Source organism: Macrobrachium nipponense, chromosome 16, assembly GCF_015104395.2.
Source record: "Macrobrachium nipponense isolate FS-2020 chromosome 16, ASM1510439v2, whole genome shotgun sequence".
NCBI classification, from domain to species: Eukaryota; Metazoa; Arthropoda; class Malacostraca; order Decapoda; family Palaemonidae; genus Macrobrachium; species Macrobrachium nipponense.
The window spans coordinates 19,765,646-19,790,167 of NC_087209.1; the positions used below are offsets into that span (position 1 = coordinate 19,765,646).

At 36.3% G+C, this 24,522-nt stretch overlaps 1 protein-coding gene across 1 annotated transcript in view; it reads right to left on the bottom strand.

The window, feature by feature from the left end:
- LOC135195588 (probable phospholipid-transporting ATPase IA) overlaps nt 1-22,321 on the bottom strand; it is a 291,149-nt gene extending 268,828 nt beyond the window's left edge. The window contains exon 1 of the mRNA XM_064221906.1: nt 22,002-22,321. The gene's annotated coding sequence lies outside the window, so the exon portion shown is untranslated. The remainder of the gene's footprint in view (nt 1-22,001) is intronic.
- Nucleotides 22,322-24,522: the final 2,201 nt, after the last annotated feature.

Sequence of the window (24,522 nt, forward strand, 5' to 3'; positions counted from 1 at the left end):
CAAGTACTTGTCTAAACGGATCAATTAAAATGTTATTTGACAAAATATGGTTATTACTCCATTTATAAAACCACCAAACAAAATATAATTAAAGCATGCTCTTTGTTGTACATCTAAAAGGATCAACTACAATTTTTTGATAGGATAACAAAATCGGTTTCCATAATGCTCTATTCTAAAGCATCCAACTGAAAAGAAATATTTGAAAGTAAAGCCTAAATAAATGGTTGAAAATTGGCCATGACCAAGCCCCCTCTATGAGTTGGTCCTTTCTTTCACGCCGCCTTTGCATCTTTGAGTAAAATTCCCTTCCAGATTTAAAGGGGGAAAAACGAGAAAGAGAAGAGGTTTGGAGGGATAGGAAGGAAGGTCAATAATTACGAAACAAGGTCAGCCCAATGAGCGTAACTAGAGTAGTAGACTCTAGGAAAGTTAACGTTCGTTGTAAGGCGACACTTTTGTATTTTTACATAAACTTCTGATAATTAGTTCCTCACTCTTGTGAAGAGAATAACGAATATAACTAGAATTTTTTCCCCTAGGACTCGTGCCTCCCTTGGAAATTATTGACGCACCCCTAGGGGGCCGCGCCCCCCAATTAAGAACCACTGGCTTACACATTTACAGACACTCGCAGATTCAATTACGCACGAGTTTTACAGGGCTGTGATGGCGTTGCTATGTACACAAGTATAAACAAGAGTCGTTGATATACTGATGTAGATTTATTGATTTAGTGTCGAAACTGACGACACAACATCAAGGGAATAAAAATATTTTTTAATCAAATTATTAGCCAGCAGAAATTCTGCACTTCATGCACAACCTGAAACTTTAATTCCACAACAACAACAAAATTTCCTTTTCCTACCAATTTCCAGATAAAAGTAACGGACGACACAACATCAAGGGAATAAAACTGATATTTTTTTCTCATCACATTATTAGCCAGCAGACATTTTGCACTTTATGCACAACCTGAAACTTTCATTTCATAAAAAAAGTTCCCTTTTTCTACCAATTTCCAGATAAAAGTTAACTGAAGACACAACAAGGGGAAAAAATATAATTTTTTAAAATAAAATAATTAGCCAGCAGACATCTTGCACTCCACACTCAACCTGAAACTTTAATTATAATTATATATATATATATATATATATATATATATATATATATATATATATATATATATATATATATATATATATAGGTTTCCTACCAATTTCCAGATCAAAAATATTATTATTTTTTTTTTTTTTAGAAAAGAAATGAAATGGCAGAATATGACTTTACAACCGCAGTTTGGAAGCCCAAATTAATTCACAAAAACCTCATGGGTTCATTACGCAGATGTTTACTATAGAGCTGGCTTGGCTGCTCCTGGTAAGAATTCTAAAATTGGCACATAATAATGAACAATAGAGAAATATCGTTAAGAAAATCCACCCACATGGGATTAGAACAACAATGCAACTTTATATGTTGGGTATAAGGTGTATAATATATATATATATATATATATATATATATATATATATATATATATATACATATATATATATATATCATATATATATATATATATATATATATATATATATATATATATATATGTATATATATATGATTTAATATATATATATATATATATATATGTGTGTGTGTGTGTGTGTGTGTGTGTGTATGTATATATACTCTAGAGAATTTAATTACTTCCATTTCGTTCCGAATCACTACTTCAGTCGAACAAGTACTTGTCTAAATGGATCAATTAAAAAGTTATTTGACAAAATATGGTTATTACTCCATTTATAAAACCACCAAACAAAATATAATTAAAGTAGGCTCTTTGTTGTACATCTAAAAGGATCAACTATAATTTTTTGATAGGATAACAAAATCGGTTTCCATAATGCTCTATTCTAAAACATCCAACTGAAAAGAAATATTTGAAAATAAAGCCTAAATAAATGGTTGAAAATTGGCCATGTTACAAACGCATTATCAGCTCATGTTGTATACATTTTTGATGAAGGGGAGTTTATAAATTATTTCTTTCAATTACTATTGACGTGTGATGATTTGCGGTACTGCCAAGAGAGAGAGAGAGAGAGAGAGAGAGAGAGAGAGAGAGAGAGAGAGAGAGAACACAATCAATTTCCACATTAAGAGAGAAAAATCACTGTACCTGCATTACATTCAAAACATATAATAATAATAATAATAATAATAATAATAATAATAATAATAATAATAATAAGAAGAAGAAGAAGAAGAAGAAGAAGAAGAAGAAGAAGAAGAAGAAGAAGAAGAAAAGAAGAAGAAACGTGTATCCATTTATATTTTCCGTGTGTAACAATGACAGCCTAACGGGGAATAAACTCGGCTTTCAGAGTTGCCGTCGTCCAACTAGAGCATCTCCCATCACCAGCACCGCCTCAGCCCCTAACCCCCGCCCCCCTTCCCACCATTAACTACTGTACGTACAAGCTCCGTGACGGTACGTAATTTCCCTAAGACCATGACTAACCTTCCACACTTACTCTGATATTGTCGCCATTTTCGACATCGTGGTTACATTACTACTACTACTACTACTACTACTACTACTACTACTACTACTGCTGCTACTACTACTACTACTACTACTACTACTAATATAATCATAATAATAATAATAATAATAATAATAATAATAATGTACTTATACTGAGTCTTCTGAATATAAAATTAATTCGCACGAAGCAACCATTTTTTTTAACAAGAGATACTTAGGCGAGCGAGGGTCTACCTACTTCTTAGTAATAATAATAACGCATATACTGCAAAGGATTAGAAAGATATCTGATGCTCTACTAATAACTATTTACATAGAGGAAAGTGAATATGTATTCCATTCCTTATTACAGATCTTAAAAAAAAACATTACAGATCTTAAAAAATAAAAAAAAAACATACGTCGATCTGACTTAACATAAACAATTTTTTTTTTTTTTTTAGATTTCACTTTATAGTATTCAATTCACAGTAGAGTTAGTACTACACCAAACTATTTTGTTCTCTGCAGATTACGCAAAATTCATTACATCTCTTTTACAGCGTAACCCGTTTGAATTCACAATGTTTCCGTTACCCCCGCCCCCCCCCCCCCCCCCCCCCCCCCCCCCCCCCCCCCCCCCCCCCCCCCCCCCCCCCCCACAAAAAAAATCATTGAAAACCTTATTCAAATAAATTATTCCCGTTAAAATTCCGTAATCTTTCACATAGCATATGAGTCTCTCTCTCTCTCTCTCTCTCTCTTCTCTCTCTCTCTCTCCTACGCACGTTTCTTTTGATTATTATAACCCTCTCACGGCATGGAAGCGTTCTATTACTTTATACGGGTCTCTGTTATTCTCTTTTACCTCCTCTTCAATAATAATAATAATAACAAAATTAACTAATAATGAAATGAAATCTAAAATGAGCTATTTCCCTAATTGCACTTACATGAAACGGACATCGTCCCCCAATAATTCATGGATATTTACGAAAAGTCATTAAGCGCCAAGCACACGCAGTAAAGGTTGTGTTCAATTAGTATCTTATTCAAACATGTTTCCACCACAGGTCACGGCTATATAAACGCCCCGGCCTGAGGTGTTTTCCTACCATACTAAAAAGACTCGTGTTCATTTCCTTGTCCGTTCGTTTCACCTATCAATTTTCGTAATCTTTTATTCTTTTAATAATAAGTTTTGTAAATTTGGGTTACAGAGTTATACGTTACATATTGTTTATATTATAGCGGACGATTTGGTCGAAGCTGATTTTGTTTTTAACATTCTCTCTCTCTCTCTCTCATATTATAATGAGACTTGTGAGAAGCAGTAAGAGAGAGATTTCTCATGAACATATATACTCGCTATAAAACGGGAAAAGGTGAGAAGCTCTCGACCTTGCAAAAATACCAAACAATTATAATATACTTTCAAACTTCCCAGACACTTTTGGTAATCAACAACAAGCAAAATTAGTGCCAAAGATCATTGATCATTTGTTTATTTATAATGTGTAACCAGGTCATCAAAAGACTACGACATTCTCCCATGATGTTAGTTGTGAAAGCGTTATTTTCTTGACATTGCTACTGAAGCTTAGCAATGGCCTTACGAGTTTGGTGAATAGTAATTTTAGTGACAATAGTAGTAGTAGTAGTAGTAGTAGTAGTAGTAGTAGTAGTAGTAGTAGCAGCAGCAGCAGCAGAAGTAGTTTTCCTACAACTGCGAAGGAGGGAGAACGGAAGCTCGCCGATGCCTCTGATAAGACAGTGTCACAAAAGCTTGTTGTTTGATTTTGGTGTCCATTTTCTTTGAATACTCCAAGCCCGCATTTAGAATCAAGCGTGAATGAATCAACGGTCCCGGAATTGACAATATTTTACAAGCGAAAATGAAACCTTTTAACACATTCGACAAGGTTACGATTTCTGATTCATGAAATACATGTGTACCTTGAAGTCTGTCTAATCCTCATGAACGAGAACGAGGTGCCTAACAGAAAAACAAAGGAAGTCCGAAATAGCCACCTTGAGGCAGTTCGCCGGGGATGCGTAGCGGCGCTATCAAGAAAGGATATAGCTGAAATCAAGCACTGGCGACTCTTGCTTTATACATAATTGTATCATTAAAATGGTAACGTACGACTAAGGGCCGGTGACTCGCATATTAAATCAGGCGTCACAACGCTAAAGGTCACGACTTATATTAAACACATGGAAATATCAAAAAGGATCTTGTAAACAATATAACAATCATTTTTAAGTTCCTATCTTCTATGCTGAGAGAGAGAGAGAGAGAGAGAGAGAGAGAGAGAGAGAGAGAGAGAGAGAGAGAGAGAGAGAGAGAGAGAGAGAGAGCACATTATTACGTCATAACGTTCTTAACAAATAACAATAATGTCTTACTTTCTCAGAAAGTCTGCACTAACCTTTAAACATGTGTAACTCGAAACAACGAACAACGACTTTCCACGCTTTCTTTAGTATTTCAATATCATATTTACCAATCTACAATACCATAAATATCGTGGATGTTTTTGTCGTCTTCTCTTCAAATTGGATAACACAGCAGGTTCCAAAATTATTTCGTTTTAGACTTGCTTCCTCTATCTTGCGGTTTTACGACATTTATTACGAGTTCTGCACTGGATTTCTTGTTTGTATTGTTTTTGTACGTTGCATATAACCAGTGGTTATTCTGCAACGGGACCAACGGCTTTACGTGAATTCCGAACCACGTCGAGAGTGAACTTCTATCACCAGAAATACATATCTCTCACACCTCAATGGAATGCCCGAGAATCGAACTCGCGGCCACCGAGGTGGCAGGCCAACACCATACCGATCACGCCACTGAGGTGCTCGCACTGGATTTCTGGGAAAAAATCACCTTGGGTATATGTTAACAGTGGCCCTTTCTTTATTATTATAAAAAGAATTTCTAAAATTTCATACACAAATACTTTAATAATTCATTATAAACGGCACAAAGTACCTTTATGTTCTCAGTAAAGTGATCGTCAGTCTTTTAAGTAATATCGATTACCAATATTCAAAAGGACGCCAGACTAAAGTGTGATTTTGAAGATAATACCGACATGAATCTATATTTACCATTAATCCATAATGGATTCACCAAAATTTACCGAAAACCTATACTCACATTGTCTCTTGTTCATCGTACAATGTTTGTTGCATGTACACACACAAAATATCTTTTGTTACTCGCAAGTAATGTATAACAAACATTATACATACATATACCCACCCACACCAATAGTAAATACAGGGTGTCCATAAAGTCCCAGTGCCATTACAAATATTTATTGCTTGTAATGGTACTAGGACTTTATGGACACCCTGTAGAACATAAAATATTTTCTAAGACTTTTCATTTGAATTTGTTTTGCAAAACAAAGGGAATTTCGAACGTAGAAGGTACGTTGCACATAGAAATAAGAACAAACTGAGCACAGAACTTCTGTAAATTTAGGTCAATCCATAATGGATTAATGATCTGGATTTCCATTTATCTTAAAAAATAACACATTAATCCAGTGCCCTTGTGAATATTGGTTACTGATTTTTGTTAGAAACTGATGGCTCAGTCTCCGAATGCAGAGCAATTTCCCAGCGATTATAATCTAAATAATTATATAACCTATCAAGCTTTCATCGTAATTTATCGATTAGCAATTTACCGTACAAGAGACACAAGCAGACATGTAATTTTGACGTTGAACCCCAAGATATATATATTATATATTATATATATATAAGATAGAAGCCACGAAGGAAAGTGAAACAATGAGTAACTGCAAGATCTTTTGACTCAATGTTGAGTCGGAAGATCTAGCAGCTACTCCAATGTTTCACTTTCCTTCGTGGCTTCTACTTTTATTTATATATTTTATCATGTTCCAAACTTTCGTGATTCGGATATATATATATATTATATATATATATATATATAATATATATTATATATATATATATATATACATTATATATTGTAAGTAATAAATTATATGTAAATATCTAAATATATATATATGTGTGTATATTATACCTATATATTATATATATATATATATATATATAATATATATATATTATATATATTCATATATTATAATATGTATTAATACATATATACATATAATTGTGTATGTGTAATTTATATATAAAACATATATATATATAGATATAATATATATATATATGTATATATATATATATATTTATAATATATAATCTCCCTGCAATATGTTGAGAGATTATTTCACTGCAGTAACTTCCGATCACCTTCGTACTGGCGTTCGATTCTTACGCGAGATCCAACCTGTACAAAATATAATATGATCTGACTAAAGATACGTCACTCCATGATTCTTATTTTGGTTCATATAGGTTTTCGATATTTATGCGCGTTAAATCGCGGGTTAGGCCACTGGGATTGCTCGTGGATATTTATCAGTTTCTTCTGCTTTACTGAAGTCACAGCGTCACCAAATTCTAAAAGTAAGTGATGCTTTCCTTTCATTTCTCTTTCAAGTCTTGTCCGTATGTGAAGCGATTTTTTTTTAACATGTTGCTTTCGTATAAAAATAAATAAACTGATCATTCAGTTATTTTAATTCGACAACTGAAAGAGCGCAAATAAAGCGTTACTGTGAGCAAGTCAGCGTTTCTACGTGGATTCTCACTTATCAGAATCCAAAAACTACAAAAAGGTTTCAGTCATGAATTTGCAGCTTCTCCAACTCCTTGCTTGATCGGACCTCATATCTTTCAAGAGAGAGAGAGAGAGAGAGAGAGAGAGAGAGAGAGGAGAGGAATCTTACGGTGATTCTGAAGTCAAGGCCTCTCCGAACAGGCTAACGATATCTCGAAACTGACGCTGGAAGAGACTCAAAACCAGACCGGAATCTCACATGCGACTAGTAGTGGTGCGAAAGGGATCGTCCTAGCCGCTGGCACAACGTAAACATTACTGCTCCGAGTAACCGGTTGTATCATCACATCAAATAAAACAGTATCAAGGCCGGGTACCACCATGCCAAATAAGTGTAGTTGCGACTGAACCTGTTTATTGTAATGTTGCATGTTTAAGCTTCATATCCTGAAGGCATCCACTATATTCGATGACAGAAATATAGACCAAACAATCACTCAATAATACAAGAACACTCATTTATGCGCCAACTAAATCAGCTGTTTCAACTATATTCATTTCTATATCCCATCGATGACAGAAATATCCTCTGCCTTGTGAACTTACACAATCATGAGAGCTTCTACACTAATTGAAAGTTTTTCACTCGTCCCGAAAGATTCCTAAGAATACTTTATCAGGATAAAAAGAACATTGAAAATCATATAGCACAAAAAGACCTACTGTCACATCGATTTAGCGTATTCGTCTATTGCTACGATGAAGCGGAAAGATAAATAATCATCTTGTCGTCATAATGATATGATATATCAAAATATTATATCAGTCCTTATCTCCTTCAGAATTCGAGTTGCAAACATTTTTTTCAACATTGCTTTTATTTTCTTTTTTGTATGGTGTTTTTACGTTGCATGGAACCAGTAGTTATTCAGCAACGCGACCAACGGCTTTACGTGACTTCCGAACCACGTCGAGAGTGAACATCTGTCACCAGAAATACACATCTATGACCCTTCAATGGAATGTTTCAACATTGCAAGAATACACAAACTCTCTCTCTCTCTCTCTCACACACACACACACACACACACACACACACACACACACACACACACACACATATATATATATATATATATATATATATATATATATATATATATATATATATATATATATATATATATATATATATATATATATATTATGTAAATATGTAAGTGAGTGCATGAATCGCTACAGCTGGCTTACATTCCAATACACTCTCAAATGTGCGCCAAATTAATGGACCCCAGAAATGCCTTTTGAAAGACGATCAATGATAAATTTTTAAAAATGGTTTATTATTGATAAAGCTTCTGACAGCGCACAGAAAATAACAAGGCGGAATGTAACTCCGAAAACGCCTCTAATAGAGAGAGAGAGAGAGAGAGAGAGAGAGAGAGAGAGAGAGAGAGAGAGAGAGAGAGAGACTTTTACCGAATGAAAATCTATACCTGGATTGCATTGTGGAAAAGCTTGAATGCATCGCTCTTGCATTGCGACCATTTGGTAATTTTCCATTAACAGTAAAAAGTACATTTCGCGAACAAAAGTTAAAAACATGCAGTGTCAGCAGCCATGTCTGAGGAAATCGATTAGCGGCTTCAGACAACTTACTTGAATTGTCAGCAAATGCTGACACGATCCCATTCAAAGAGAAACATTAAACTTTTAAGAAAAGAATGCAGTAGAATAGAATATAGAATTTAGGCCAAAAGCCAAGCGCTGGGGTCTATGGCGTCATTCAGCGCTGAAAGTGAAATTAAAATAAGGCGGTTTGAAAGTTCAACAGAAAGAAACCTCGCAGTTGCACTATGGAAAGTCAGATGGAAGAAAGACAATATCAACGGAGGTACAGTAAAGGGAATGAAAGAGGTTGCAGCTAGGGGCTGAATGAACACTGCAAAGACCCTCAAGTAACGCCGACTACAGTGCACCGCGTGAAGTGCACTAACGGCACTAACACCCTACGGTGAAACTAAACTCCTAACAAGTGCGTCTATGACGAAGAAGCGGTTACCAAACCATAGGAAACCAATATGTCGGAGACGAGGAAGCCAAAAGAATGATCAAGTCAATTGAAAAAAAAGTTGATTAAAGATTAAAAAAAGGGTAATTAAATCTAATCTCATCAGTGAGGTCGTGGTCTCTCTCTCTAACGCTGATCAGCTCAGCTGAAGGCGCTCATTAACTAATGAAAAACAAACATTTGCGTTTGCGTGCGTGCGTGCGTCTGTGACGAGAGAAACCCGGAAAAAAAAAAAGATCAAGAAAAGCCATTTTACTAAGTGGATACCGAGGGAAATTGATTACCGGACCCTAAACTGACAATGAGAAAGTACGTCGTTAGTCTATTGCCGGTTAAGGCCGGATATTATAAGTATACGGGCGGTTATATATACCGTTTGCGGCCCTATTTAAATGCCACTAGTTGCTAAGTCTTGCAAAAGACATTAACAAAATTATGCATAATAAAGCCTAAATACTGGATACTTACAGTAAAGCAAACCCGTAGTTCAATCGACTGTTGCATCAGACTGCGCTGATTTGGAGTTGTATATGGCGATCACGGTCCATGTAGACCGTGGATGGCGATGATGTTGATAACTTTAATATTTATAGTAAGATGTAAAATATAAGAAATAAAACGAATAAGTGAAATATCAGAAACGGGTAGTAATTTATCAAGGACCATGCACACCACATATTCTCAGTTATATATATATATAAAAAGGACTCCAAACTCACTTCCTACTTCTGTTTTCCATGAACTAACTTATAACCTTCAAGAAGCATGTCTATCAGTTTCCTCCACACCTACTTTTCTTATATCCGGGCTCGGGGTGGATAAGGGTATTGGGAAGCCAGTTCAACTGTTAATTGCGTTTAAGTAATTTTAGTATTGCTACAATTTCTTCAAAACTTAAAGATAACCGCGTCATCTTCGAAAATTCTTGGAAAACAAAAATCAGAAACTTCCAGATCTTAACGCTCAAAACTGAAAAATTGTATGGACGTTAATTTTTTCAAAATAACAGTCCTGAGAGAGAGAGAGAGAGAGAGAGAGAGAGAGAGAGAGAGAGAGAGAGAGAGGATATTCTTTAAGGGTATAAAGCGATATTAAAAAGGCTGAGGCCAAATAAACCTGAGATATAATATTCCTCAGATGTGAAAAAGGCAGCAGAGATATTTCTAAGATTTGCGGAGCAGAATACCAAAAATTCTCCCTTCCCCCCCAAAAAAAAAATAAAAATAAATAAAAAAACATGCGATGTTCCATCAAATGAAAACCAAGAGAATTTTTATAACTACGTATTTCCTCCAACAGCAAACCACTTTCAGCATCAATATACCAACCTCCACAGTTCTTTCTATCTCTCTCTCTCTCTCCTTAGCTAACCATAAAACGAAGCGTCATTCTATGACTAAATATGATCTTAAACAGGTAAGCCTAAAATAATTGATAGAATCGCAGTAGTTACTCTTATCTAACCGTTAGCAGTCTAGGACGACTATCTCCCCATTTACTTTCGAAAAAAATAAAACAGTTCCCTAGAATTAATTTTGGTCTTTTCCGTGTATGAGATATCTCTCATAGACGTGAACAGTTTTCCCCATTACTTCTTGTCTATCATTAAAATATAACATCCAATGATCGCAATGAAAATATAGAAAACACTACTTCTGTAAATAAACACATCAATTTCTTTTATATAATATTTCTTTATTAAACTTAACAATACATCCCACGTTTCTCAGAAGAACAAGAACGAAGAACATTCTGTTCGCTGGAATGAAACGTGTTCATATTTTTTTCTACTAAAAGCGCCTGAAGTCATTGTAAAATCCGCTACGCGTTAACCCACTCGGTAACTTGTCGGCAACGTTCAGTTCAATATTCGAGATGTAACGCAAAGCAGCTTCTGAAACTCTTTCTAGTACTGGAGATCCAGCTGAGCGTCAAATTTGGATGAAGATATGATTACTACAGTAACAGCAGCAGCAACTGAAATAATATGAAATAAAAAGAATGAAAATAATAAACAATAACATTAACTTGTCTTATAAAAGTTCTGGAAAAACCACTATGAATCGCGCCAATTTCTCACGAATGCACCCAAACGAAATCATAGAAGATAATCACGTTCTGTATATTCACAGATTATAAATTCCTCTCGTTCGTGAGAAAATAGTCTCTAATTGTTCCTTGTCTTTTCTTCAGAAAAGCAAATGATCTGAAACGTTAATATTTTAAAAACTAAAATTACAACATTCTCCCGGTAAACAAACGCACGCTGAGACAACCATAGTTATGTTATTGTGTTTTTAGTATTACGGTGAAATTTATCATCAAAACTCCTTTGACTTCAGTGTAAAAAAACATCAATTATTAAATTTTGAAATAAAGAAATAAAAGTCGGAAAAAGCAACGGTTACATGAAAAAAGCTCAAGGACTTCCACACATACCTGTCGCAGGCTCCACCTTCGCTGGCCGGGGGTCTTAACTCTAGACTGGGCATTGTGGGAGGGAGCCAGGTTACACAGACACACACATACACACACACACAAACACAATGTCCCTCCCCACCCCCCCTCCCAAACCCCATGTCTCCCTTTCCACTTCCCCTCCCATAACACCCACCTTTCCCACCCACTAACTCGACACATCTAACACCATCCACCAACCCCCCCTCCCCTAAGAGCAGGTTTCCCCATCCGATACCAGCCATTCGTCCGCTAATAACCCTCTATATTTCCATCCCCCTGCCGCCCCTCCCCACCCCCATCGTTCTGTCAGCCCTAAGCAGACCCACCCACCACCCACCCACCCCTGTTGGAGGAAAAGGGAGCAAACGTTTATAGGAAGTAAATCTGTGATTCTAATAACTTACATCGATTCTGCCCTTTAGCTTATTCTCAACAATTTGGAAACTCCTTCACTTTGGAAATATTTAGAAAAACTTATCATATCAAACATTTATATGGAGTCAAGTTTCTTATTCCAATAACGTTAGCAGAGATTTTATATTCACAGGAAATACAAATTTGTACTTTATATATATACTTAAATTCATTTTCCGAACGGTTATGAAGTTCTTTGTGCTTAAAATACAGCAGTATGCACACACGGGGAATTATATCTGTTAAATAAACTTTTGATTAAATTATCACATATGCCCAAATTCTAAAAATTATTTTAGAGGATTTTTCATATACAAAATACAGGCAATAGTTTTTTTTTTTTTTTTTGACGATGCCTTGAACTTTTATCCATGCAGTAGGCAAAATGCACAATTAGTTTCTATTTACCCTAAGAAAAAGAAAAAAAAAAGGACATTGCTCAAACGCCTTTGCAACAACCATTAATAAAAAAAAACGAGGGAAGGGACAAGTCATCGATGGTGAAAGTAATCATATGTAAATAATAGAAATGCTTTGGCAATTGAAAGCAATACCTACAGAAACGTTAGTTGACGCATAACTTCCAGCGGGTAGAGAAATAAATGTAAAAAAAATACTGATTGAGAGAGAGAGAGAGAGAGAGAGAGAGAGAGAGGAGAGAGAGAGAGAGAGAGAGAGAGGCAGTATTATAATTATAGTCGTTAAGGTATCAACAATGGAAGATATAGACATCATTCATACAGAATTTTAATAGGCAAAGTTGACAAATACCTCCTTCCGCTTTGAAGAAAAGTAAAGTTCACCGCGCAAATCTAGCTCAGATTATCCCATGAATGTCATAACAACCATCAAGTTACTTCTTCCTAAAAAATAATTTCAAATTTCAAATCGATAATGAAGGGATTTTTGTCGTTCAAGTGATGCAGCTATAAACATTAGCAGCTTCAGCCTTAGCACTAATAATTAATATTCCTCCTGGAATCATCTTTCGTTTCATTATTATTATTATGATTTATAAGAAAAACACATTCATTATTAAACGTATTTCCTAAGAGTAGAAGACAAGAAATGGCAAGCACCTGCTACAATGGAAAAGACACGCTTGGAAAATATCCGAAATTATCTCATACATTCATACGCTACAAACCACCGAAATAATATGTTACGAAAGACATTTCTGCTTGCTTTATTGCATACTTGCATACTCTCTCTCTGCATAGGTATGTATATATCTTTGCCATTAGGTCGTTTTGCAGTGGTTTCACAGAGAAAAATAACACAGCGGTCACCACTGCGTCTTACAAATACTATAAAGCTAAACAGGTCAAGTTTTTATGTCTATACTCTGTTTTTTTTTTTTTTTATCTGTCCATCCGCCTGTGGTGTTTGCGCATGGTAACACTGCGTCCCGGGCTTTAAATAACATCCTATTTCGAACATTAACGGTGTAATTCACATACAGTAAATTATTAAAACACTTTTCAGTTGCAAGTGTACACCAAGATATTCTTTTATTTATCTAAAACTTACACATAGGGTAACTATTTAAGACCCAGACGCAGTGTTACCATGCGCGACCACCACAGGCGGATGGACAGATGGAAAAAAACAGAGTATAGCGATGCCGTTTTCCCCGCAGTACGTGTAATTTCAACGGATAAGTGAAAACCAATCCCCTGCCTGACTGGAAATTCTTTATTTCAGCAGTGATATAAAAAAAACAGAGAATATAGAAGTTAATGAGATAGCTCTTCCTTTCAAGATCGCTAAAATTTAACAGAAGTAAGAAAGACTTCATAAAAGTCATCGGTTCCTAACCGAAATTCTCTTCCTCCTTCTGCTTTCCCTGAATATCTAGCTATCCTCTGAATCTGTTTCATGTCTATTTGTTTCTTAAATGTAAGGAAATTACACCTTTTGCAGTCTGTAAGAAAGCTTAATATATCGCCAGAGAAGGGAATGATAAGATTTGGCATCAAATGGGCATTTTAATCACAAGTTTACTTGACCGACATTCTTTCCCATGCGTGTTTTGTTGCATTTCGAAAGTACTCCCTGCAAATTGGCCGAATTCATTTTTGGACATCCATACTCTCATTCGTTCACCGTGTTAACTGATATCTTGTGCGATAAAAAAAAAAGGAAAAAAGGGTGGGTGAGGGGGGTTGGGGGGCGTTTTGCAAAGCCTGATAAATGATAAAAAAAAAATAACTTGTTTCCTAATATTAAGGGTCTTGGAAGGGCTCGAGTCAATAGAAGCTATGAAATCCTAAGGCTTGCTAGAATACTCTCGACCTGATGAGTTTGTTTGTTTGTATATGTTTTTACGTTGCATGAAACCAGCGGTTATTCAGCAACGGGACCAACGGCTTTATATATGTGACTTCCGAACCACATCGAGAGTGAACTTCTGTCACATCTCTCACACCTCAATGGAATGCCCGAGAATCGAACTCGCGGCCACCGAGGTAGCACGCCAACACCATACCGATCACGCCCCTGAGGCGAGAGGTCGACCTGATGAGCAGATTGCATGTGGAAAAATCTACATTTACCAACTATTGTGATGCCACGCGGAAAGTCCATTTCATATTTTCAACATGCTATCGCCTAGCATTACGTCAAGTAGCCTGTATATTGTATGTACCTTTCACAGCTGTGCAAAATTAAATACATACATGTTCGTTAAAAAAAAAAACTAAATGAAATCCACGCATGTTCGTTAAAAAAATCTTAATGAAATCCACGAATGTTCGTTAAAAAATCTAAATGAAATCCATGCATGTTCGTTACAAAAAATCTAAATGAAATCCACGCATGTTCGTTAAAAAAATCTAAATAAAATCTACGCATGTTCGTGAAAAAAATCTATCGCATAAGCATAAACATGCACGATGTTGATTATGCGCGAATATAATTATTGTACAGGTACACAACATACTGGTTACTTGATGGACTTCTGCGTCAAGATGCTATAACATCCCTGGAAATCTTCTATGTTCATCTTACAGCAAGTTAAGGTGAACCATATGAAGGTATTGAAACAGTATTAATAAGAAGAAGATCGCGATATGGAAAACTAAGACCTTAGTCCTCGGTCGGAGTTAAATAATAATAATAATAATAATAATAATAATAAAATAATAATAATAATAATAATAATAATAATAAGACCTTAGTTCTCGGTCGGAGTTAAAAAAAAAACAAAAAAAAAATAAGACCTTAGTTCTCGGTCGGAGTAAAAAAAAAAAAAACAATAATAATGAGGTTGTAGGCAGTGGTGACCTTACACGGGAACGCGACAGAGCAGAGGTCACAAAGCAAATTGAACTAAAACAGCTAAAACTCAGATACATAACTTTTACATGCATTCAAAAGTATCTTCTTTTTAACAATGTTATCGTATTTAGACCAATGCATATCACATCAACCTGATAATGAATGACAACATTCTAATGATAATAATAATAATAATCTAAAAAAACTTTTTAATGTTGGAGGTCACCACAATACATATCCATTGCGGCAATTCAAAGTTATTTTTTACCTGCCGTCAAGACGCAAAATAGGCCAAGAAAGGCATTAAATATGCATTAACATATACAAACTTTTCGTATTTATCAAATCAAACATAAATAAATCAACCCTCAGGCTCTACTTTCCTACTTGTTCCTCACACGATCCCGCCTCCGGGAACATTAACAAACCCATCCGTCACCAGCTCTCAAAATGAGCTTCCTGCGCCAAGCGTTGGTCTTGACACACGAAACTGCGGCGTTTCATTTGGTATACAGCAGCAACCGATCCGAGCCTGTTGCTATTTCTCTTTCGAATCTGGCCCGGCAACCCCCTTCTTTCCCTTCTTTCCTCTTCTCTTCCCTTCCCTCCCATTCCCTTCTTCCCTGGTCGACACGCTCCCATTATCACCCTTCATGTCACCCAGAGGTTAACGACGCATGAGGAATACACAAACACATTTACCTTGAATCACTGATATAGAATAGCGCTCAGATGGGGATCCATGGCGGCCTCCTCCGCAGAACGCCGGGACTTCTACGACCTCCTTCGGAAGTCCTCTGGAAGTCCTTTGGCAGCGCCTTTCTTGTCTATCTGTCCGTCCGACTGATACTAGCTATCTGAAATGACGAAGTGTTGACCTTGTCTTGGGCGCACCGGCCCCCGCTGTAAGGAACATCTGGGCGTGGTCTAAGGGAACCCACTCCTGTCTAATTGGCCAAGGCACCAATGCGTGGAAGGCTGGTTCGCAGCTCGTTAAGGCGTTCTCGGCTCGTTATCGGCGGAATTACCGACCTTATGGCCCCCTGTGACCTCTTTCCAATTTGATGAGAGGGGGTCGCACATTTTAGAAACCGCAGAATTCACTGACAGGCCAACGTTCTCGGCATAAGGACGGCGCGAATATTTATTGCCGTAGAAAAACAGGCGGTGCGGTGGCAAGGGTGTGGTCCTCCCAGATTAAGGGAAAACAGCATTTATAACACCCCCCCAAAACCCTCACCCTCGTAACAGTCGCACACCAAAGCATTCCCCCTTATCAGGAGACAGTCTGAATGTCGGTGCAGGTTGTTAGGGCTGTTGCAAGGTCCTCCAGATACTCTCTATCGGAGTGCGTTTCAGGATTAGCACTTATCTTGGAAAGTCTTGTACAAAGCCATTTTCTTCCTGATAAGAAACTATAAAGATTATCTCATTTTCTGTACCAACCTGAGATGTTCCAGGATGAACAGCAATCAATCAAGGAATCTCTAAAGCCAATTTGATATAATGAGGTAAAACAAAGCAAAAAAAAAAAAAATATATAAAGCATAAAAAAGTTATTCAGCAACTTTCGCGCGCACCTGACAGATACTAAATGGAAAACTAAAGAGCGAGTTTGTTCCCTTGCTTGAAATTCATTCAGGAATACTGACCAGGACGAAGGACGCTATTAAATTAAGTGACTTTAAACGGCAAATAGCCAACATATATAAGAAATCATGACACACGCTTCATGACCGCATGGATAAAAATTAAGAACCATTTCACGTCACATGACGCTTAAACAAAATACTGTAATGAGAGAGAGAGAGAGAGAGAGAGAGAGAGAGAGAGAGAGAGAGAGAGAGAGAGAGAGAGAGATTAGTTTACATCAAACAGGCGTCGCAAAAGGAAAGGCCACTGACAGAGAGAGAGACAGACAGACAGATAGACAGAGACATCAGTCAAGACGAAAGACAAATGCATAGCAATCTCCAAAGGGCCAGCTTTAATAAAGGCTATTGAATTCTCTGACTGATTTCTGATGCACGAACTGCCTTCGCCCTGTTATTCTGTTAACCGACTGTTCTGATTATTTTTCCTTAGGTTTATCAGAAAAACAAATACACTTTTTTTCATGCTGTTCCTTTTGCATTTGTGTCAACTGACAAAAATTATTATTATCATTATTCAAAACGAGCACAACATCCCTAGTGAAATATCCAAACTTCCATAACCGGTGCGTAAATAGTTAAGGTCTAAAAGGGCATCACAGTCACCCAATCGTTTTATTTATGTATATGGACGTCAAGAGACAAGTTTCTATTTCAAATAAATGAATAAGGACTTATATAATAACTTATCGTCATCTAGAAAGGTGGGGGCTGGTCTATAATTTTTTTTTTTCTGGCCGCGAGTTCGATGCTCGGGCATTCCACTGAGTGAGAGATAGAAGTTCACTCTCGACGTGGTTCGGAAGTCACGTAAAGCCGGTAGTCCCGTTGCTGAATAACCACTGGTTCTATGCAACGTAAAAACACCATACAAACAAACAATATGATTTTGGAACAAACACCCGATTACATCATTTCCGAGATGACAATGTCCTCGGAAACCTTAAGGAAATAAACCCGTCTAGATCATATCACCTCAGCTAACTAGGTCGTCTAGGATCTTTTTGTTATCCCTTGAGCGGAAAGCAAACTTGGGATCTTTCCTAGATAGTGACCGCAAAGGTTGTAACCCTGTATGTATCCACCTTTGCGGAGTGTTTAGTACCAATCCGTCGGGGGATTACCGTAAAAGCCTAAACAAAAGACTGTAAATATAATACAGATAACGACTCCCCGCAAATATTAAACCATAGATAACGACCCCCAAAATCCCTTGGGGGACTATCTACGAAAGATAAAAAAACTTGGGGATGTGTGACTTAAGAGGTATCAAAAAGGGAAACTTGAACCGAAGAATGTTTGGCTTCAAGGACCCAATGCAGTTAAACTTTACGTCTGGAGTTGGTTGACAGTTTCCCCACCATTAGATAGTGTGGGAGAAATACTGGATGTTTACACCCAAAGATGAAGATTTTACCCTGGTCCATCAAGGAAAAGATTTTTTTTTTCCCTGTAGTTTTGTAGGTCTCTTTAAAAAAATTTCATTTCGGCATAATTTTAGTTTTGAATGTTATGAAGTTATAAACAAAAGATTACATTTCATTTTCACAGCTAATTACAATATCCTGGTATTACCTTCACAACTATTCTCATGAGATTACGGTGCATCTCGTGGCGGCAAATATTAAAAAATTAATTCAGACTTCAATACAAATCCTTATCTCAAGCCTGTCAACTAGTGTAAAAAAAACTGTCAGTGGCAAAATCGAATAAACAAACTTGCAAAGTTTCCCAATTGCATCAAAGTTACCTATAAATGATGATGCTATGAAGGACACTTCCTTCCAAAAACGTTTTTTCCCCTAAGTCTGTACTTCACTAGCCTTAAGCTTTGTTTGCTGAGAAAACTGAGTCTACGTGGAACTGAAAGCTTCAAGATACGTGGGAAGCCTCCGAAAAAGTATACAAGAACTTAAGTTACTTAACACACACAAACTTTACGCATGTTTGGGACTTAATACAAGACAAGAACCTGTATTATTATAACCCAGAGTCGGTCGGCTTCTGAGTGGAAGCAATTAGCCCTATATAACCCATCTGTCACTATTTCTTGAGCAAGATACGACGATACGCCTAAAACGAGTTTCTGGGATCATTATCCAGTTTTAATAAACATGGAGCATTTCTTACAACATGCAACAGTGGCCGATGTTCACACATTGTGTGATCACCACTAATATATAACCATGTTTGAGTTTCATTCCTTGGGTTTACACAAAGTAGCCAATATTGGAGGCAAAATTGAAGTAGAACATGCTCGTCATAAGAGAAGGGCTGTCCAATATCTCCTCCTAACTAACATTTATACAAATTAAGTATACAAAACAGACGGAAGGTTAATCTGCGCGAGGAGAGTAATACAATACATTCTTATGGCGGAGTTTTATTTAGTGGCTTTAAAACGGCAATTTTCAATTTTTTTATGATACGCACTAGGCCTATGGCATGCACACTGCCGAGTTAGAGCCAAAATTTTGCAAAGCTATCAGTTGTCTAAAAGCATAACATTCAAACTGCTAACAATAATGGCCTAGTTATGTCTCAAGCAATATAATCCTATATGGCGAAAGCTTCTCATATTTCAAAATTAGTGTTAGTTCGTTCTTACACTAAACTTGCCTTTTTTCACCACACACTTACAACTAGACCTATGCCAAAACATTTCTCACTTCTCAAACACAAGATGAACACTAGGATTTTGAACACATGAAATAATAATCAGGAAAATTCAAGGAAATCGATTATGCAGTCTTCTCAAATAATTGCTGAGCTGTTATTTTTTTAAATTACAAACCATCATATTGAACAAGCCTTCAAGGAAATTCCCTTTGCAAGGAAATGTTCACAGATTATAATTGAAAAAAAAGAGGAGATAACAAAGAAGCAGGGGTTATTCACCTGTAATGCAAAATTTCAAATAATATAACTTTGAAAAGAGGAAAGTTATGAAAAACCAACTGTAGATAATTATATGAGGCAAAAAAAAAAAAAAAAAAAAAAAATTCTTGACAGTGATTAAAAAAAAAAAAATGTACGAAGCTAAATTTCTCAAGGAAAAAGTTGTACGATCAGCGTAACCAGAAAATAAACTTGAAAAACATACCGCATTTGCAAAACCCTTCCAAAGTCATCGGAGGTTTCAGCCTATGATAAATTTCCTGAGAAGTTCGTTACTTTTAATTTTTTTTTATCTCTCTATCAATGCAATTGAAATTCTAAATAAAGTACGGGAAAGACATTGGAAATCGAAAAATGTATACCTAATATATTGCATTAACCAACATTAAACTTAAAATTTTTACATTCGTCGAGGCCATCTCGTCGTACTAAATCTAACTTTAAACGTTTTTCATCAATTATCTATCAAAGTTAGACATATAAAGCCAACACTCATGGCGGTTATTTTCAACATAAAACTAATATCAATAATGAAGTTTTCTTAGTGTTTACAGCACTACCTTTGGAATCTATATCCCATTCTTTCAAATTTGTTGTCTTAAAAAAACTTTCCATACCATGCGGGACATCATTTCAGAACTTGGAGGGTCTCCAAATGTTTCTGGCATTATCGTAATAACTCTATACTCGGTTTTTTTCCATCTGTCCATCCGCCTGTGGTGTTTGCGTATGGTAACACTGCGTCCCGGGCTTTAGATAGTTACATTCAGCTTACTTTCAACGACAATAACGATATCCTATTTCGAATATTAACGGTGTAATTCGCATACATTAAATTATTAAAACACTTTTCAGTTGCAAATGTACACCCAGATATCCTTTTATTTGCCTAAAACTTACACATAGCGTAAATATTTAATAGCTCGGGACACAGTGTTACCATACAAAAACACCACAGGCGGATGGACAGATGGAAAAAAAACAGAGTATAATAATAAATATTTCTTACTGTTTTTGGCATTCGTTTAAGACCGTTTCTCTTGTTGTTTTAAGCATTATGTGAAGAACATGTATGTTTGGGACACTCACGATATAGTTACGATCCTATATCGTCGGGACTAGATTACTAAGAAAATTTGGATCACCTGAAGAAAAGCGACCCCAACACACACTGGGGTCGCTTTTCTTCAGGTGGAAAATATTGGGGTCGCTTTTCTTAAGGTGAGGAATTAACAAGGTAAATAAAAAAGAAAGTATGACTTACTCTTACACACAAAATGTAAGCATAAACCTACTACTACAATTATGGGGGGACCCCAGTGGGAAGCAGGGTTTTTGGGTGCGGGGAGGGGGAGAAAAGTGATTTTAGGGGCACTGCCGAACCTAACACAATCACCTAACCTAACCTAGGGCCCTGTACCCCTACCTAGGCCTAGCGGGGGTCGGAGCCTGCGACGCCCCCTTAAGGCCACAGTGATTTTAGGGACACTACCGAACCTAACACAACCACCTAACCTAACCTAAGGCCCGTACCCCATGTCTAGGCCTAGCGAGTGACCATCAAAGTAGTTTTTAATGAATATATATCTATATTTTTTCTCCTCTTTTCTATAATATTATGAGCTAAACTGGGTCACCTGAAGAATGGAGACACCAACAAGCAGGGGTCGCTTTTCTTCAGGAGAGGTATTAGGGGTCACTAATCTTCAGGTGATCTGAAAATTTTAGGTACTTTTAATGTTTCTAGCATAATCCTTAGTCCCTAAGGATACTTCACGGGGGAAAAAAATAAGTGACTGAAGATATCCTAAGATCATATTAGTCCAATGAAAACAAATTACGAATTCCTAAGTAACTGGATTTTCAAGTTTGTCTTCCACAGTTTAACCCTGGACCCTAACCTAATATAACGAAGGTAATAACATTGCAGTCTAAGTCTTAGGGACTTGTTCAAGTACCATATGATTATTAAACAATTCTATGGTAATGAAGATAACAAATTATACTCACCTACTGGCTACAGGGTATTGATCATTCTTCAGATCAAATGCAGGTTGGTTCTCTTGGACATTGTATTGGAATGTAGCGCTCTCTAATACACTCCTTGTAGTACATCGGGGTGTGATGTTTGGCTAAGGCAGTGCACTGGCGAGTCTGGCGTAGGTTTCAAAAGGTGCATGGAGCAGTTTTACGGCCTAGGTTTGGCGTTCAGTAAAATAATTAAACAACTAGTCTTATATTTGATGTCTACAAAAGACATTTATAAAAACACGATGAGCAAAACAGATAAATGTATAGAGAAATAATACGTGAAGATGGCTGCTATTGCAATACTATTGTCTGTTGCGTGTTGATCACATATGGACACTAGGACGATTCGGTCAACTAATATCACAACAGAACAGAATTTCAGCATAAAACAACAGAACAATCCATAAAATTAACGTTATTAGGTTTACGAGTGAAAACATCATGTTCTGATATGAACATTACTTTAGATTTCACGACACAAAAACACTAAGATGAAATTATCTCTTAGAATATTACGTATAACAGTAATGTAAATAAGTTAATACATAATAGACGCAGTCTCCAACCTCCTCTGTATTCTTGGCTACTAAAGCAACCATCCCACATTCCGTAATTGACCAAGGATGGAGAAAATGTTAAATGTTGGTGACGATAGTATTTCTGGCATCATTTTAATTATTATGCAGAATTTTGATCAAGGTAAACACGGATTTCTGACCGTCACGAGCACCAGAATCACCTGTCATACCACAATGATAGATAATATGAGACTACGAAAGTTGAACTTCTCATACAGATGGCGCTGGTATGTAGTACCAATCACGCTTCACACATTGCTAACGCTAATCATTAGCTTGTTACATTTTTTGCTTCTTTCTAAACAATAAATCGCACTGGACACTTACCTTTTGGACTTGAACACTGGACACAAATAAATATATCGACAAAAAAGAGAATACGTAAAGAGGAATTAAAATACAATTACAACACGACAGATACTTCAGTAGCTTATTACATATTCTACTTCGATTTAAGCAACAAAACCCACTGCACACCCTTCTTTCTAACAAGCACATCTGGCACAAATATAAATATCATCATCCAATAATGAAAAATGCAGTTAATATTAAAATACAATCACTACACGACTTTTAAGGAAACCATACGTTGATGATCACCACTCGAGTCACGGTCACTCACGAGTAAAGGGCTACAGTACATCGGCTACGTATTATTGTGGAACGAAAAACCTGCCGACCTTTCCTCTCGACATGAATAATGTTTATGGAAATATCTTGCAGAGGAGAATTAATGAATGTTAACAAGAATAGGTGTACTACGGTTTACTTTTGGATTGCCTTGCAGCCCAAGGCAATTGAGTGCATCTGTCACTACTGAACTTATTAATTTTAACTCCCTTTAGGTTTAAGTCACTCCTTAGGAATACCATATCTATTAGGAATTGTATTCTTCTTTTTCTTCCCAGCTTTATCCCTATTCGGGGTCGCCGTTTTTAACGAGTCTCTTCCATCTGCCTATGAGGAATTGTATTGCCCAAGCTTAAATCCCGGCCGGACAGATACACTCAATATTCCGTGTGGTTGCAAATTAATCCCAAGGCAAAGTAATTAGCATTTGTGGAGATTTTATATATATATATATATATATATATATATAATATATATATATATATATATATGAATTTCCTGTCTCCTACCACGACTGACTATTATACTGAAAAAAACATCATAGATATATTGTTATAACCACTCCTCTATAGATACACTTCATGCTGAAATAGCTTGAAAAAGGGCACTTATCAATTTAGTTACCATAAACTACATTTAAATTTACCTTTCACCTATCTTCATGTTTATGCTAGCTAGTTATTATTATTATTATTTTTATCTTGGGTTTCACGACCACCATTCGTTGCCAGTTGGTCTGTCATCTCAAATGAATTACGTCCCGTCCCGTTGGAGTGATATACTACCACGAACGACTGAAAGAAAATGCAGTTTCACCTTTTACTAATAGATCATATTTACATAGGGTTACTGTAATGTCAAAACATTTAATCTGTTGTTTATCAGATTTTCTGAGTTAATTTTTAATTACCTCCAAGCACCTCTAAAATTCTCCAAATTCCCTGATTTTATCAGTATTTTTTTCTGTTTTGCCAGGCATCTCAAATGGCAGCATTACTGCTACAAAAGCAATACCTATTACTTAACATATATTTCTGGGAAAATTTCACACAGCTTTACCGCAAATTTAATTTTATATTCTGTCTTAATTTTTACTGCACCTTATGATATTCAACCACGTCAATGTTATTTTGCTGTTAAAAAGCAGCTTTAGGCTACCTCAATAATTTACTTAACGCTACCCAGGGATATGTCCCTAATCCAACAAAGACTGCTCTACCACTAATTATTTATTTGAATGGTGTTTTTACGTTGCATGGCACCAGCGGAGATTCAGCAACGGGACCAACGGC